Genomic DNA, 16,954 nt, shown 5'->3' on the forward strand with positions numbered 1-16,954 from the left:
AATCACAGGGATTTGTTTTTTTAGGTTGGGCACATGTTCCATGTCAAGTACGATAAAATCTACTGAAAAATAGAATTTGTCTATCTTGACAAGCACATCTTCAATTATCCCCCGTGGTATCTTTACAGATCGATCAGCCAATTGTAAGGACACCGAGGTAGGTTTTAATTCACCTAACCCAAATTTTTCATTGACTGAATAGGGTAGAAGATTCACACTTGCCCCTAGATCTAAGAGTGCTCGGTCGATGGAGTTATTTCCTATGACATAGAAAATAGTGGGAGCACCAGGATCTTTGAACTTTGGAGAGGTGTTGATTGGAGAATGGAACTTACTTGCTCAGTTAGGAGGACCTTTTTTGGCACATGTGTCCTAGATTTTCGCTTTTAGGTGCAAAGGTCTTTGAGAAATTTGGCATAGGAGGGAACTTGTTTGATGGCATCAAGGAGTGGGAGGTTGATTTTAACTTGTTTGAAGACCTCCATCATCTCTTCTAATGAAGTTCCCTTCTTGCCAAAGGGAGAGGGTGCATTAAGTGTTCAGGGAATGGAGCCTTTGGAATGTGGGTTGTGGCAGATGGTGGACTAGCTGAAGAAGGTTTTCGGTTTTCATGTGATACATTCCTCTCCTCTTCTTCACCTTCCTTATTGTTACCCTCCCCAACCTTATTATCTATCACACGTCCACTCCTAAGGGAAGTCAAAGCATTGGCTTGCTCATGATTTAGTCGAGTTTCTTGAGCCACGTATTGTCCCCTTAGATTACTCATTGGTTGACTTAGAAGCTTGCCTTCCTCTCGCTTGTTTAATGCATTAGCTAGTTGACCCATTTGGGATTCTAGCTTAGCAATTGATTGCGTGTGAGAGTGCAATAGTTGTGTGTTTGCCTCCAAACCTTGAAGAGCAGTCAACACTTTCTCCTCAAAGCCTGTGTTTCTTTGGGGTGGAGGAGGAGGGAGTTGAAATTGAGTTAAGGGACGGTAGAGATGAAAATTCTGAGGGTTTTGAAAATTTTGGGAGTGGGGTTGGGCAGTATTCGAAGCTTGTTGTCTCCAAGAAAAATTTGGATGATTCTGCCATTCCGGGTTATATGTATTGGAAAATGGGTCATTATCCGGTCTGGGCTGTGTTTAAGCAGCATTGATGTGTTCTTGCACGAGTTCGGAAAATTGGGATGCTGAGGGGCACTCATGAATAGGATGCGATGGGCTAGAACAGATAGCACACACTTGTGCTTGGGAAGAGCTAATGACATGTCCCCCTATCATCAGTTGGTCAATCTTATGGGACAATGCATCTACCTTGCTAGACAGGTCCATAGAATGACTTATTTCACAAATGGTCCCTTTTCTTTGAGAATTCGGGAGTGCTTGACGAGAACAAGAAGCATGGTGGAGGGAGTTTTCATTAAGATTTTCAAATAATTGCCATGCTTCATGCTCATTTTGAAGCATGAAAGTCCCCCCGCATGCAGCATCAATCATCTGACGGTTTCGTTCAGTCAATCCGTCATAGAAATATTACACTAGCTGCCATTTAGGTATTTGATGATGTGGGCATTTACGGATTAAGTCCCAAAATCTCTCCCAAGTTTCATAAAATTCTTCTCCCTTAGTTTGGAAGAAGCTTGTGATGGCACGTCTAAATTGGTTCGTTCTTCCTATGGAAAAGTATTTTTTAAGGAATTCTTATTGCATTTGATCCCAGGAACGAATCGAATTGGCTTCTAAAGAATTCAACCATTGCTTGGCTCTATGTTTAAGGAAGAAAGGGAATAATCTAAGTTTCAGAGCATCATCAGTGAAGTTCTGAATCTTGACAGTGGTGCAAATCTCAAGAAATTCATCTAGGTATTTATATGGTTCTTCGTTGGTGAGCCCATAAAAAGATGGGAGCATTTGGATCACACTAGACTTTATTTCATATTGTACAGCTGCTACTTCAGGTAATCGAATGCAAGATGGAGAAGTGTAAATGGTGGGAGTAAAGTACTCCCTCAGAAGTTTGGGTTGTTCTTCAGCCATCTCAAGAGGTGGGGATGATTCTATTGTTCTGATCTCAGCTCGAATATTTCTAAGGGTCTGTTCTATTTCAGGGACAAAAGGTAATAGGTCGCGTACTCTAGAACGACTCCCTTGCATACACTAGTACTTGATCAATCAAGCATGCAATAAAATAAAAACACATCAATCCTTGTATTTGTCCTAAAATCACTAGACAGCTCCTAACTGGTTTGAAGAGGGCACCTAAGCCTCCAATCCGATCTAATGAACCGAGTTGACCAGGTAAGCTCCCAGGTAAGTGGAGGGGTCACGATGCATTCGCAAAGGTCCCACTTAAAACCCACTTGCCTCGAACAGATGAACTGTCTCCCTTATAGGAACAAAGCTTGCCTAGACATCAACTAAGCCACAAAGCGAAATTGGTGCAACTTTCGGTGATCTTCGTCTTATTGAGCTCGAATGTCCCTAGGAGCCAACGTCTAATTGATTTTAATTAAAGTGACACAATGTGAGATTGAGTTCACCTAAGTTGGGCAAGAATCCGGTGATGAAATCCGGCTCCTATCTTGTTGGGGTGATTGCCCTTACTATGTGCGGATTAATTTGTGCATGTGTATCAAGCATGCATTCACACTTTTGCTGAAATTAAAATCAAACAATCACCATAAAATTTTAAGCTAATAATTAATTTAAATAAGAAAGGTTTAGAGGTTACCAAAGGGATTTTCAGCAATTTAAATTTTTTTAGGCAAACCTTTACAGCATTCCTTTTCCAGCAGTTCTCTTTCTGATCATCCCAGATTTTTCCTTCGATTCCTGATCAAATAATATAAAAAAAAATTAAAAGTTAGTGAGAAAGAGGAGATAAGAACAGTAACAATAATAGAAAATAATTTTTCTTTTATTTTAGATAAATATATATTTTTTGAAATTTTTTTTTAATTATTTTGTCTAATGATAGGAAAAATAACTATGCTAGCAATCCCCGGCAACGGCGCCAAAAATTGATCGGTTCTTTCAATTTTAAAAATAAACCACGCAATAGCACGTATCTTGTAGGATAGTGATTACGGATGTCGGTCCACAGGGATTGAAGAATAAGTTATTTTTCTTTTAAAAATAAATCAAGAAGAAGGATTTGCTAACTTGATTTAACTAAATTAAACTATGAGTGCGAATTGGAATTTATCAGAGTAAATAGATCTAGGGTTTGGAATCCACCACATAGCATTGCATCAAGGACTGTGTTCTTAATTTTTTGTCTTTTGGAGAGGCATGCAATTTGGCTACAAGCCTTTTAAAATAAAATCATAAAGAGTGTTAGGAAGATCTATCTTCGGTGTAGCATGAAGTGTTTACCTAAGTATGTTAATCTAGGATGTAGCACACTTCATCTTCCTAGGCATGGATCATCTTTAGACTACTTTAGCAAACATGATTAGTAACTAGATGCTCAAAGTTTAAATATCATAAAGGAATATTTCATTGAAAATAAGAATTTAAACAAGCTCCAAAATAATAAAAAAGTAAGAACTACAATTGCTCTGATACATTGCTAGGGCTTCATCCAGCCCTAGATTAGACGTTTAGCCGAGCATGGCTTCCGGACGACCTCCCATCTTCAAATAAAAGTCTTCACCTCCCATTATTCCCAAAATATCCAAAATACTCTCTCTCTCCCCCTTCTTTCTCTCTTTTTTTATTTCTTTTTCTCTTCTTCCCTCTCGGCTTTCTTCTTATTTTCACCGAAACAGGGGGTCTCCCCTGTTTTTCTCCACCGAGCTCCCCCAAGCCGATGGCCACCCTCCTCCTTTTATAGAGGATGAAGGGCGTTAATCCGTGGAATGGCTGGATCTTGGGAGTGATCCGTGGAGCGCCGGATTGATTGTAGATGGCCGAAAATGGAGCTGGCCACTGGATCGACGGGAGGTGGACGGAAGAAGATGAGATGGCCACGGGATCGATGGGAGGCTGATGCGGAATGTCTGGATCTCGGAGAAGACGAGGATAGAGCTGGAGATGGATGCCGAGCTGGGTTACTGGCTATTTGGAGCCGATCACGGCTTGGTGCTAGGAATGAATCCGGAAGGGAAGACGTCGCAGATGCTCAGGTGCTGGGCGATTGCTGGGTCGGAGGCGTCACGAGCGGAAGAAGAGGCGGGGGATCCGGTCGCTGGCTGCACCACGTGGGACTCGTGGCTGAAACGGGAGAATCGACGGGTGGCGACTCGATTCTCGGCCGTGATCCACCGCGGGAGGAAGAAGATGAACAGTGGAGATTTTATCCTGCTATGAATGCGCTGGGACGAGCGGCCGGTCTGGGATGCTGCGGCTGTAAACGGAAGGGAGTGATCTGGGAGGATTAGGAGAAGACAACGATGCGTTCGGCTGGGAGGAACTCCTTTGATCGCGCGGGGGAGGATGCGGAGGGGATCACGCGGTATGTTCCAAAACAGGGAGGGGAAGAGAGTAAATATGATGTGGGAGATGAATGCGTGAGAGTTATTATATATATATTTATATATTTTTATATATATATATTTTATTTATTATTATTATTATTATTATTTTATTATTTGTTTTGAAAAGTGGTTGGGGTCCACTCGGGTAGGTTGGAAGGGCTTGGTCCTAAATCTAAAATAGAGGAAGTTTGGACACGTGGAGAAAATGGGAGAGGCCTCTGTTTTGCTAGGTTGGGAAGCTTGGTGCACATGGGAAAATATGACGTGGACAAAGGAATGGATAGCTTCATGCACATGTGGGAGAAAGCAATCCACACATGGAACTGATTGGGACTAATTCGTGAATGGGGTGACTCGACCTGCACACATTAGACTAGATTAATATAGAAAATCAATCAAACTTGAATAATTTGTCTAATGATAAATGAAACACATTTTTCTATGTTTAAATCCAAAGTTAGTGCATAAAAATAATAATAAGTGCTAGGTAAAGTAGATTAATTTATACATTATTTAGCACTTATCAGATGCAACCTGAAGGTTTTATATCTGCAGATGAGTCTAAGGTGTCCAAGCTTCAAAAATCCATTTATGGATTAAAGCAAGCTTCACGGAGTTGAAACATACGATTTGATAAGGGGATCAAATCATATGGCTTCATTAAGAATGAAGAGGAACCTTGCATTTATAAATGGGCAAATGGTTTAGTTATCATATTTCTTATTTTGTATGTGGATGACATTCTTTTAATCGGAAATGACATTCCTGCATTACAAGAAATAAAGGTTTGGCTATCATCTCAATTTGCCATGAAGGATTTGGGAGAAGCATCTTACATCCTAAGGATTTCGTGGTCTCCTCCACCTGTGGTGAAGCAAAGCAGACCGGCATACTATGTTGCAAATTGTATCCTAAAAGTCAATCGTCAGCATATTGATGATTGAATTTTGTAAATGAATCGACAAATTAATAAAGTTTTATTTGGCATTATTCATCATTTTACATCTTCAAATGAACTCTTATACGATGAAGTCCTTAGGACTTATTAATGATAAAGGAGGATTTATCTACGAGTCCTTAAACCAGTTCGCGACCAAATGCTATGTTGTAACTAGGACGACAACATTATCAAGATTAGGTCGTTGTGTGACATATACGTTGGTTGTCTTCTTAACCAAGAAGTGTGGAGATACTGGTACGCCACACAGATGAAGTGTAGGAGTATATTTTACTGAACATCACCAATTCCAGAACGCTCTACTGTCAAAAAATATTCCGAGTGGATATGGGTATAAGTTTGGCCCTCTGACATGAGACCGCAACCTATGACTAGCAAGCAACTCACTGTACTTTGTGTTGACCCCCTAATGAATTTTGATGAATACAAAACATTAGAGTATAATTTCATTTATCTTAACAATTTAATTGAGGAATTCATGTGTTTTATTAAGAATATTGTTAAGAAATGTCTAGGCAAGTTCCCATAATTTTTAAGGATTTATTGAAGAATTTTTGAGATGAAGAAAACAGATCAGGGACAGCCGAGACGTCTCCGGATAGTCTCAGAGACGTCTCTGGCACAAACAGGAAGAACTGGCACACTTGGAGACGTCCCCGGCACCTGGCGAGGCGTCTCACAGGGTCGGAGTCGACTCTCTCAGTAGCGGAGTCGACTCTCCCAGTGGCGGCAGAAAGGCAGATTTCAAGTGATACGCGCGAGCCGTCCCCACAGTACGCGGAGTCGTCCCCGCAAGTTAAAAAGCTGAGTTTCCGAGTTGTCCCCAGTGTAGCGGAGTCGGCTCTCTCAGGGTTTTTCAGAGGATGTCTTTTTCGGAGTTAAGGCAGCGGAGACGTCCCCTGAAAGAGCGGAGTCGACTCTCTCAGAGAATTCCAGAAGACATGTTTTTCGGAGTTATAACGACGGAGTCGTCCCCAAGGCAGCGGAGTCGTCCCCATGCAAAAAGTGCAAACAAGCCGAGACGTCCCTATAAAGCGCCGAGGCGACCCTCTCAGAAAAACAGAAAAACAAGGATTCAAACTGTTCATCATCGGAGTCGTCCCCGTAAAGTGCCGAGTCGACCCCAAACAAAGTGAAAAATAAATTTATACAGCCGAGACGTCTCGCGTTGAAGCGGAGACGTCTCCGGAGCGCCTGGGATGTGACTGACAACTTTTGCAGGTTTGGTTTGAATTTCAAATCTCTTTTACTTATCTCTAACGGCTATATTTGCTTTTTGGGCTATAAAAGGGAGCTCCTAAGTGCTTCTCAATAACTTCTCACCAACCCAAAGCAAGATCATTCAAGAGAGAAGAAAGAAAAAGAGGTTCAAGGGAGTTAGTGCATTCAAGTGAAGAAATCAAGTGCTTTCAAGTTTCCCAACTGATTTCAAGCTCAACTACTCTCTTCCGCTCGGCATTCAAAGCTCACACTCAAGCCTACGCGATCCACATCGGAAGAATCATCATTTCCCACGCTTCCAACGGCAAAAGGATTCTTCCGGGTTTTAAAGTTTATCATTGTTATATTTGCTTATTTAGAGCTTTCCAATCGTTTGTAAAACTCTTTCAATATTGTGCTTGTTCCAGTCAAGGGACTTGGAACAAGGGAAAGGCGTCCCAAGCCTAGGTGAAATTGGGGGTTATAGGGTTTGTTGTTAGCCCGGTGTAAAACAACGAGTTGGGTAGTGCACTCGCAAAACTACCGGACTGTAATCTTGGATTATAGTGGAAATTCCCAAAGGTGCTTTGGGGAGTGGATGTAGTGTTAACCCCCTAATGGATTTTGATGAATACAAAACACTAGAGTATAATTCCATTTATCTTAATAATTTAATTGAGGATTTCATGTATTAAGAATATTGTTAAGAAATGTCTAGGCAAGTTCCCATGATTTTTTAAGGACTTATTGAAGAATTTTTGAGATGAAAGAAAAAGTTCAGGGACAGCCGAGACGTCTCCGGGTTGTCTCAGAGACGTCTCTGGCACAAACAGGAAGAACTGGCACGTCTGGAGACGTCCCCGGCACCTGCCGAGTCGTCCCCGCGATAGCGGAGTCGACTCTCTCAGTAGCGGAGTCGACTCTCTCAGTGGCGGCAGAAAGGCAGTTTTCAAGAGATATGCGCGAGACGTCTCCACCGTACGCGGAGTCGTCCCCGCACGTAAAAAGCAGATTTCCCGAGTCGTCCTCGAGGTAGCGGAGTCGGCTCTCTCAGGGTTTTCCAGAGGATGTCATTTTCGGTGATAAGGCAGCGGAGACGTCCCCTGAAAGAGCGGAGTCGACTCTCTCAGAGAATTCCAGAAGACATGTTTTTCGGAGTTATAACAGCGGAGTCGTCCCCAAGGCAGCGAAGTCGTCCCCATGCAAAAAGTGCAAACAAGCCGAGACGTCCCCGTAAAGTACAGAGACGACCCTCTCAGAAAAACAGAAAAACAAGGATTCAAACGATACAATTCCAGAGTCGTCCCCGTAAAGTGCCGAGTCGACCCCAAACAAAGTGAAAAGTAAATTTATACAGCCGAGACGTCTCGCGTTGAAGCGGAGACGTCTCCGGAGCGCCTGGGACGCGACTGACAACTTTTGCAGGTTTGGTTTGAATTTCAAATCTCTTTTACTTTATCTCTAACGGCTATATTTGCTTTTTGGGCTATAAAAGGGACCTCTTAAGTGCTTCTCAACAACTCTTCACCAACCCAAAGCTAGATCATTTAAGAGAGAAGCAAGAGAGAGAAGTTCAAGGGAGTGAGTGCATTCAAGTGAAGAAATCAAGTACTTTCAAGCTTCCCAAGTGATTTCAAGCTCAACCACTCTCTTCCGCTCGGGATTCAAAGCTCATACTCAAGCCTACGCGATCCACATCGGAAGAATCATCATTTCCCACGCTTCCAACGGCAAAAGGATTCTTCCGGGTTCTATTGTTTATCATTGTCATATTTGCTTATTTAGAGCTTTTCAATCCTTTGTAAAACCTTTCATTGTGGTGCTTGTTCCAGTCAAGGGACTTGGAACAAGGGAAAGGCGTCCCAAGCCTAAGTGAAATTGGGGGTTATAGGGTTTGTTGTTAGCCCGGTGTAAAACAACGAGTTGGGTAGTGAACTCGCAAAACTACCGTACTGTAATCGTGGATTATAGTGAAAATTCCCAAAGGTGCTTTGGAGAGTGGATGTAGGAGCAGTGGAGGCTCCGAACCACTATAAAAGCTTGTGTTTGCGATTGTTTGTCTTCATAGCTTTATTTTAGCTTTAGCTCATACATTTGTGTGTTTTATTTTTTAATTAGATAAAAGTTTTAAAACACCCAATTCACCCCCCCCCCCTCTTGGGTGACCATCTCTGGGCAACAAGTGGTATCAGAGCAGGTGCTCTGTGTATTTCTTGAAAGACCTAACCGTCTTAGCCAAAGATCTAGATGGCAACACCCTTTAACAATGTTCCTGCTGATGGGCAAGCAACCAATAGACCTCCACTCTTCAATGGGACAAATTATACCTATTGGAAGACTAGAATGAGAATCTTCATTCAAGCACAAGACTATGCCTTGTGGAGGGTTATAGTCAAGGGACCACAAGAACTATCACACATGGTTAATGGCATTCAAGTTCTCAAACCTGAGGAGGATTGGGATGAGAATGATGATAGGATGGCTCAACTCAATTCAAGAGCCATGAACTCATTATTTTGTGCTCTAGATGAACTCATTATTAGTTTAATAGAGCCTCCACATGTAGTTCCACTAAGGAAATATGGGATAAGCTTGAAGTTACCCACGAGGGTACAAATCAAGTCAAAGAGTCCAAAGTGAACATTCTAGTTCACAAATATGAGTTGTTTAAGATGGAACCCAATGAAACCATCACATGCATGTTTACACGCTTTACCGATATAATTAATGGTCTAAAGAGTTTGGGTAAATCTTATACTAATCCGGAACTTGTAAGTAAAATTCTCAGGTCTTTGCCGAAAGCACGGGAAGCAAAGGTCACGGCGATCGTAGAAGCCAAAGACCTCAACACCTTGGGGCTAGAACAACTTTTGGGCTCATTGATGACGCATGAGCTCACGATGAAGCAACATGAAGATGATTTGCCAAAGAAGAAGACAATTGCACTCAAGGCTACTTCGAGTATGTGTGAAGAAGAAAGTAGTGAGAGTGAGGAAGAAAGTGAGGACGAGGACTTGGGTTTGATAGTTAGAAAGTTTAAAAAATTCATGAGGAAAAAGAAACCCTTTCCAAGAAAAAAGTTTGGAGGGAGAAATGATTGGGAAAAAGAAAAAGAAAAAGAAAGAGACCCAATCATATGCTACGATTGCAAGAGACCGGGACACATTCGTTCCGAATGCCCTCAACAAAAGAAGTTTTTTGGAAAGAAGAAGAAGAAGGCATTGAAGGCAACATGGGATGATAGTGACACATCATCCTCCGAGGAAGAGAAGGAAGAGACCGCCAATTTGTGCTTCATGGCATTCGAAGACGACGAGGTATGCCTTGCAGCCGGGAATAAAAGGAGAATGTGGTATCTTGATAGTGGTTGCTCAAGGCATATGACCGGTGACAAGAGTCTCTTCGTCACTTTGAAATCAAAAGAAGGAGGAGTAGTCACATTTGGAGACAATGCTAAAGGTCAAATCATTGGTATTGGTAAAATCTCCATTTCACCCTCCTCTTTTATTGACAATGTATTGTTAGTTAATGGACTAAAACATAATCTATTAAGTATAAGTCAATTTTGTGACAAGGGATTTAAAGTGTCATTTGAATCATCACTATGCATAATTAGTAGTCCAATTGACAATGAGATCATACTCACAGGACATAGGCATGGAAATGTTTACATGGTTGATCTTGATGATCTCACCATGAAGGATGGCCAATGTCTTGTAGCCATGAGTCCCAAAGTCAATGAGACTAGTTGGTTATGGCATCGTAGGTTAGGACACGCTAGCATGGATTTAATTTCTAAATTGATTACAAAAGATCTAGTCAAAGGACTACCAAAGATAGATTTTGAAAAGAACAAAATTTGTGCTGCATGTCAATTAGGAAAACAAACGAGAAGCTCTTTCAAGTCTAAAAACATAGTCTCAACAACAAAACCCTTAGAACTAATCCACATGGATTTGTTTGGACCCACTAGAACTGCTAGTCTAGGGGGTAAGAAATTTGGTCTTGTAATTGTTGATGATTTTTCACGTTTTACATGGGTTTCATTTCTTGCACATAAAGATGAGTCCTTTTCCGCTTTTATCAAGTTTCATAATAGAGTTTCGAATGAACTCAATCTTAAACTAAAAGCAATTAGGAGTGATCATGGTACCGAATTTGAAAATCAGCACTTTGAAAAGTTTTATGACGAAAATGGTATCAATCACAATTTCTCGGCACCTAGGACACCCCAACAAAATGGGGTGGTAGAAAGGAAGAATCGCACACTAGCAGATATGGCTCGTACCATGTTGTGCAAATCGGATCTACCAAAATATTTTTGGGCTGAAGCAATAAATACTGCATGTCACATTTTAAACCGTGCATTAGTTAGATCCATCTTGAAGAAAACACCTTATGAGTTAATAAAAGGTAAGAAACCAAATATAAGCTATTTTCATGTTTTCGGTTGTCGATGCTTTATTTTAAATAATGGAAAGGACAATCTAAGCAAATTTAGTGCTAAATCAGATGAGGGGATCTTCTTAGGTTATTCCTCATCTAGTAGAGCATACAGGGTCTTCAACAAGAGAACTCTTGTTGTTGAAGAATCCGTTTATGTTGTTTTTGATGAAGCTAACGGAGATTCTTCTAGAAAAGAAGAAGATGGTGATGCAGGTATACTTGAAGACCGAATGAAGGAATTCTCCATACAAGACAAACAACATGAGGATGAGATCAAAGAAGATACAATTCAGCAAGATGAAGAAGATCAACCTCCATCAAGAAATCAAGATCTTCCTAAGGAATGGAGGTATGCACATGGTCATTCAAGGGATCTAATCCTTGGTGATCCTTCGCAAGGGGTAAGAACAAGATCCTCTCTAAGAAATACCAGTAATTATCTTGCTTTCGTTTCACAAATAGAACCTAAATCACTAGAAGAAGCCGAAAAAGATGATAATTGGATGAATGCTATGCAAGAGGAATTAAACCAATTTGAAAGAAATAAAGTTTGGACTCTAATGAAAAGACCCCCTAATGTTACAATTATAGGCACCAAGTGGGTGTATAGAAATAAACTAGATGAAGATGGAATAGTCATAAGAAACAAAGCTAGACTAGTTGCCAAAGGTTATAATCAGGAGGAAGGAATAGACTTTGATGAAACTTTTGCTCCTGTTGCTAGATTAGAAGCTATTAGACTACTTTTGGCATATGCATGCTTCATGGATTTTAAACTCTATCAAATGGATGTAAAAAGTGCATTTTTAAATGGTTATATAATGGAGGAAGTTTATGTAGGACAACCTCCAGGCTTTGAAAACCACTTACATCCAGATTACGTTTATAAATTGCATAAAGCATTGTATGGACTTAAGCAAGCTCCTAGGGCATGGTATGAAAGATTAAGTAATTTCTTAATTGAAAATAAATTTAAGAGAGGAAATGTAGACAAAACCCTCTTCATTAAAAGAAAAGGAAATGACTTATTGCTTGTGCAAATTTATGTGGATGATATAATTTTTGGTGCTACTAACGATAGTCTTTGTCAAGAGTTTGCCAAGCTTATGCAGGAAGAATTTGAAATGAGCATGATGGGTGAACTCAACTTCTTCCTTGGGCTACAAATAAAACAATCAGAGGAAGGCATCTTCATCAGTCAGTCCAAATACATCAAGGAAATGTTGGAAAAATTCAAGATGAAGGATGCAAAGGAAATCAGCACACCCATGGGCTCAAGTTGCAAGCTTGACAAAGATGAAAAAGGTAAAAATATAGACTGCAAATTGTACAGAGGTATGATAGGCTCATTACTTTACCTTACTGCTAGTAGACCAGATATATTATTCAGTGTTTGTATGTGTGCTAGATACCAAGCATGTCCTAAGGAATCACACTTGCAAGCTGTTAAAAGAATTTTTAGATATCTGGTAGGGACATCTAATGTAGGCTTATGGTATTCTAAACAATCTGACATAAATTTAATTGCTTATTCCGATGCTGATTTTGCCGGGTGCAAACTCGACAGAAAAAGCACAAGTGGCACATGTCAATTCTTAGGTGCTAATTTGGTTTCCTGGTTTAGCAAAAAACAAAATTCAGTTGCCTTGTCCACAGCTGAGGCTGAGTACATTGCAGCTGGAAGCTGTTGTGCCCAAGTTCTTTGGATTAAGCAACAACTTGAAGACTTCGGTATCAAAATGGATAATATACCAATTAAATGTGATAATACAAGTGCAATTAATTTAACAAAAAATCCTGTCCAACACTCTAAGTCAAAGCATATAGAGATTAGGCATCATTTTATTAGGGATCATGTGCTGAAAAATGATGTGATGATTGAATATGTATGTACTGAAAATCAATTGGCCGATATCTTTACAAAGCCCTTTGTAAAGATAGATTCAACTTCTTAAGGAATGCTTTGAGCTTGTATGATCCTAGCAAATAAATTGAACTTGTATTGCATTGCTTTGCTACTCAAACTAGTAATCCACCTCAAGGTAAACATAAGTGAAAGCATGAATTCATCTAAGCTAAATGACGAACTGTTTGACTTTCCGGAGGATGGTTACCCTCCCTTGGACTCTTCATGGAGATATTTTCAGAGCCTGTTTCATAGGTATTCGAAATTTGGTCAAACATTCCTCATTTCAATATTAATAATTCAAAAATCATTATCAAATTATTATAGGATGTATTATTAAGGGGGAGGATCACAAACAAATTCACTCTGTGTTTATCAAAAGAAATCATGTTGATTAGGGTGATTAAATAAAAAAAAATTGGGAAAAGATAGAATTCAGTCTGAAATTTTTCAGTGCCGGAGACGTCTCTGGCAAATCGCAGAGATGTCCCCCCAGGCGAGACGTCTCGCCTTAGTCGCGGAGACGTCTCGGGGACCGAACGAGGGTTTTTAAAATAGGTCGAAACAGCTCGAGCCGACCCGAGCTTTCCCTTTCATCCCCGACAGAAACAAAAACCCTAGCCTCCATTTTTCTCCAACACAAACCCTAGCCTCTTTCTCCTCATTTCCCTAGGATTTCCATTCAATGGCACCCAAAAGAGCTAGGAGGACTGGTGGGAGGCGTCCTAGGGCAGCGGCCGACGGTGAGGAACGGAGGGAAGAACCTTCCGCGTCGTCTCCTCCGGTTGCTCCGCCGACCACAACCATTTCTTGTGCAAATCGCACAGTGACAACCGGGAGGTACATAGATTTTTATTTTCTAGATAATGAGGGGTTCTCTATTGGAGAGAGACTCCGAGCCCAAGGGTGGGAGCACCTTTGTACCCTCAATACCTCGACCTACCCCGGCCTTGTTAGAGAAATGTTTAGTAATATGGCTTTAGGGGACTTAGGGTACACTGCATATGTCCGGGGGACATTAGTAGAAATTAATGAGGACATCTTATCCACTGTTTTGCAAATCCCTAAGGACGGTGAGGCTCCAACCTCACATCCCCAAAGGGAAATAGTCCTAAACTTACTTTTAGGACGAGAGGACTGCGGCCCTCTTGATGTAGTGAACTCACAAGACCTAAATGCCGAGATGAGATTACTTTTAAGTATTGTCAACCGGGTCTTGTTTCCTAAAACTGGTCGCTTCGATTTTATTTCGGAGCGAGATTTAGTTATCATGCACCATATCCTACTAGGGATTCCTCTAAACCTCCCTAGACTCATGTTAAACTACATTGCTCTATGTCATAGGTATTCTAGGTTTAGTATACCCTATGGCATGATATTTATCCTAGTATTTAAACACTTTAAGGTTCACATTCCCGAAAATGAACCTGCAAAACCCTTGAGAAACACCGACTACTATAATGAGGGCACAATGCGAAGAATGGAGTTTCAAAAGGTAGATGGGTCTTGGGTCAAGGTACCAAAAAGAAAAGCTCAAACCCTAGAGCTTGAGATCCCACATCAGGAGTCTGACCACCACTCTCCTCCACATGGATTTCCCTGATATACCCTCCAGCTCAGCTGGACCTTCCACATCCATGCCACCACCTCCTCCAGTCAGTGGGCCCTCCTTCCTATCAGAAGACCAGATGCGTACCTTAGCATCTGTCATTTGCCAGCAGATGAGGGAGGAAATGAGATCCATGATCTCTACTGAGTTGGCCCCCATCAGAGCTTCACATGAAGGGCTTCTACAAGAGCTGAAGGAAATTAGAGCTCAAATTGAAGCTACAACGCAAGAAGTAGTTGGTGTGGGTGCCACCCAAACAATCAGATCAATTGAGCTAAAGGACAGCTTGAAGACCATTTCAAAGAGTCTTAAAGAGTTGACAAGCCCAGGAGGAAATGTGGGCACCTTGGTTGCCCAACTTAGAGGAAGAATTGAAATGGCAACCATAGAATTTGAAGCACTCGTGGCAGCCTTCCATAAGTCACAGGGAGATCAGTTCAAGACCCTAATGGATTCAATCAATGCATTTATAGATGCAGCTTGTAGGGCTTATGAGCAACGTCGCCGATAAGGGACTTTTTGTAGACATCTAGGGATCTTCTTTTTGTATACCCTAGGCTATTTTGAAACACTTTTTGTAGTAGAAATCAATACTTGTAATGATTTCTTCTTTTAACTATGTACTGACTTCAAAGGTTTACAATGATACATGAATACAATTTCTTTTGAAACCTTGTGTATGTGCTACTGTGTATGTGATTCTGTGACTGTGTATGTGTTTCTTGTGATGTGCCATAAAAATCTCATAACATACCTTAAGTATTCAAATTCAACACAACTTATCCATGCATATGACACAGGGGGAGCACATCTTGTGATAACTATGTTAAACAAAAAGAGGAGTCTGAAATGAATTCCAAAACAAAGGGGGAGTGATATGAATGACTAAAATTCTTTAATAGAAATAACTTGGACAGGGGGAGCACAACTTGAATCTCCTTGAGTAGTTCATAGAAGGATAATTTGTCCCCTTCATTGTTGATGACAAAAAGGGGGAGTAGATATATAGAAGGGGGAGTAGAACCAAGAGCAGAACCAATATGGATATTGGATACATTGGAATGCAAAATACGAAATTCATACTCCAAAGTTGAATTAGAAAAGATAAAATTGAAAAATATTGGCTTTTAGATAATTGCCCATCTGGAAAAGAAAGGGGGAGTCAAAAAGAACTTAGCTTTCAAATTTTAACTTAATTCAAATTCAGTTGATACGCTAAAATTGCTTAAGAGCTATAAAGATCAATCTTATGCATAATGATAGAACTGAAAATTGACTATTTTGAATTATGCACACTGTATCTAGCTCTAATCAAAACATTATGCTTGTACATCTGATCAAATACTGTGTATATGTTTAAAATTCGAATTTTGCATATACTCAGTGTTTTGTCATCATCAAAAAGGGGGAGATTGTTGACCCCCTAATGGATTTTGATGAATACAAAACACTAGAGTATAATTCCATTTATCTTAACAATTTAATTGAGGATTTCATGTATTAAGAATATTGTTAAGAAATGTCTAGGCAAGTTCCCATGATTTTTTAAGGACTTATTGAAGAATTTTTGAGATGAAAGAAAAAGTTCAGGGACAGCCGAGACGTCTCCGGGTTGTCTCAGAGACGTCTCTGGCACAAACAGGAAGAACTGGCACGTCTGGAGACGTCCCCGGCACCTGCCGAGTCGTCCCCGCGATCGCGGAGTCGACTCTCTCAGTAGCGGAGTCGACTCTCTCAGTGGCGGCAGAAAGGCAGTTTTCAAGAGATATGCGCGAGACGTCCCCACCGTACGCGGAGTCGTCCCCGCACGTAAAAAGCAGACTTCCCGAGTCGTCCCCGAGGTAGCGGAGTCGGCTCTCTCAGGGTTTTCCAGAGGATGTCATTTTCGGTGATAAGGCAGCGGAGACGTCCCCTGAAAGAGCGGAGTCGACTCTCTCAGAGAATTCCAGAAGACATGTTTTTCGGAGTTATAACAGCGGAGTCGTCCCCAAGGCAGCGAAGTCGTCCCCATGCAAAAAGTGCAAACAAGCCGAGACGTCCCCGTAAAGTACAGAGACGACCCTCTCAGAAAAACAGAAAAACAAGGATTCAAACGATACAATTCCAGAGTCGTCCCCGTAAAGTGCCGAGTCGACCCCAAACAAAGTGAAAAGTAAATTTATACAGCCGAGACGTCTCGCGTTGAAGCGGAGACGTTTCCGGAGCGCCTGGGACGCGACTGACAACTTTTGCAGGTTTGGTTTGAATTTCAAATCTCTTTTACTTTATCTCTAACGGCTATATTTGCTTTTTGGACTATAAAAGGGACCTCTTAAGTGCTTCTCAACAACTCTTCACCAACCCAAAGCTAGATCATTTAAGAGAGAAGCAA

At 41.0% G+C, this 16,954-nt stretch overlaps 1 non-coding gene across 1 annotated transcript; it reads left to right on the top strand.

The window, feature by feature from the left end:
• The first annotated feature begins 1,541 nt into the window (after window positions 1–1,541).
• On the top strand, window positions 1,542–1,647 carry LOC148703772 (small nucleolar RNA R71). The gene has a single exon (XR_015982312.2). It is a non-coding gene; the product is annotated as a small nucleolar RNA R71 (small nucleolar RNA).
• Window positions 1,648–16,954: the final 15,307 nt, after the last annotated feature.

The sequence above is a fragment of the Phoenix dactylifera genome, chromosome 13, assembly GCF_051530095.1.
Source record: "Phoenix dactylifera cultivar Ajwa chromosome 13, Ajwa_hap1_PhDact_Kaust_v1.1, whole genome shotgun sequence".
In the NCBI taxonomy this organism is placed as follows: domain Eukaryota; kingdom Viridiplantae; phylum Streptophyta; class Magnoliopsida; order Arecales; family Arecaceae; genus Phoenix; species Phoenix dactylifera.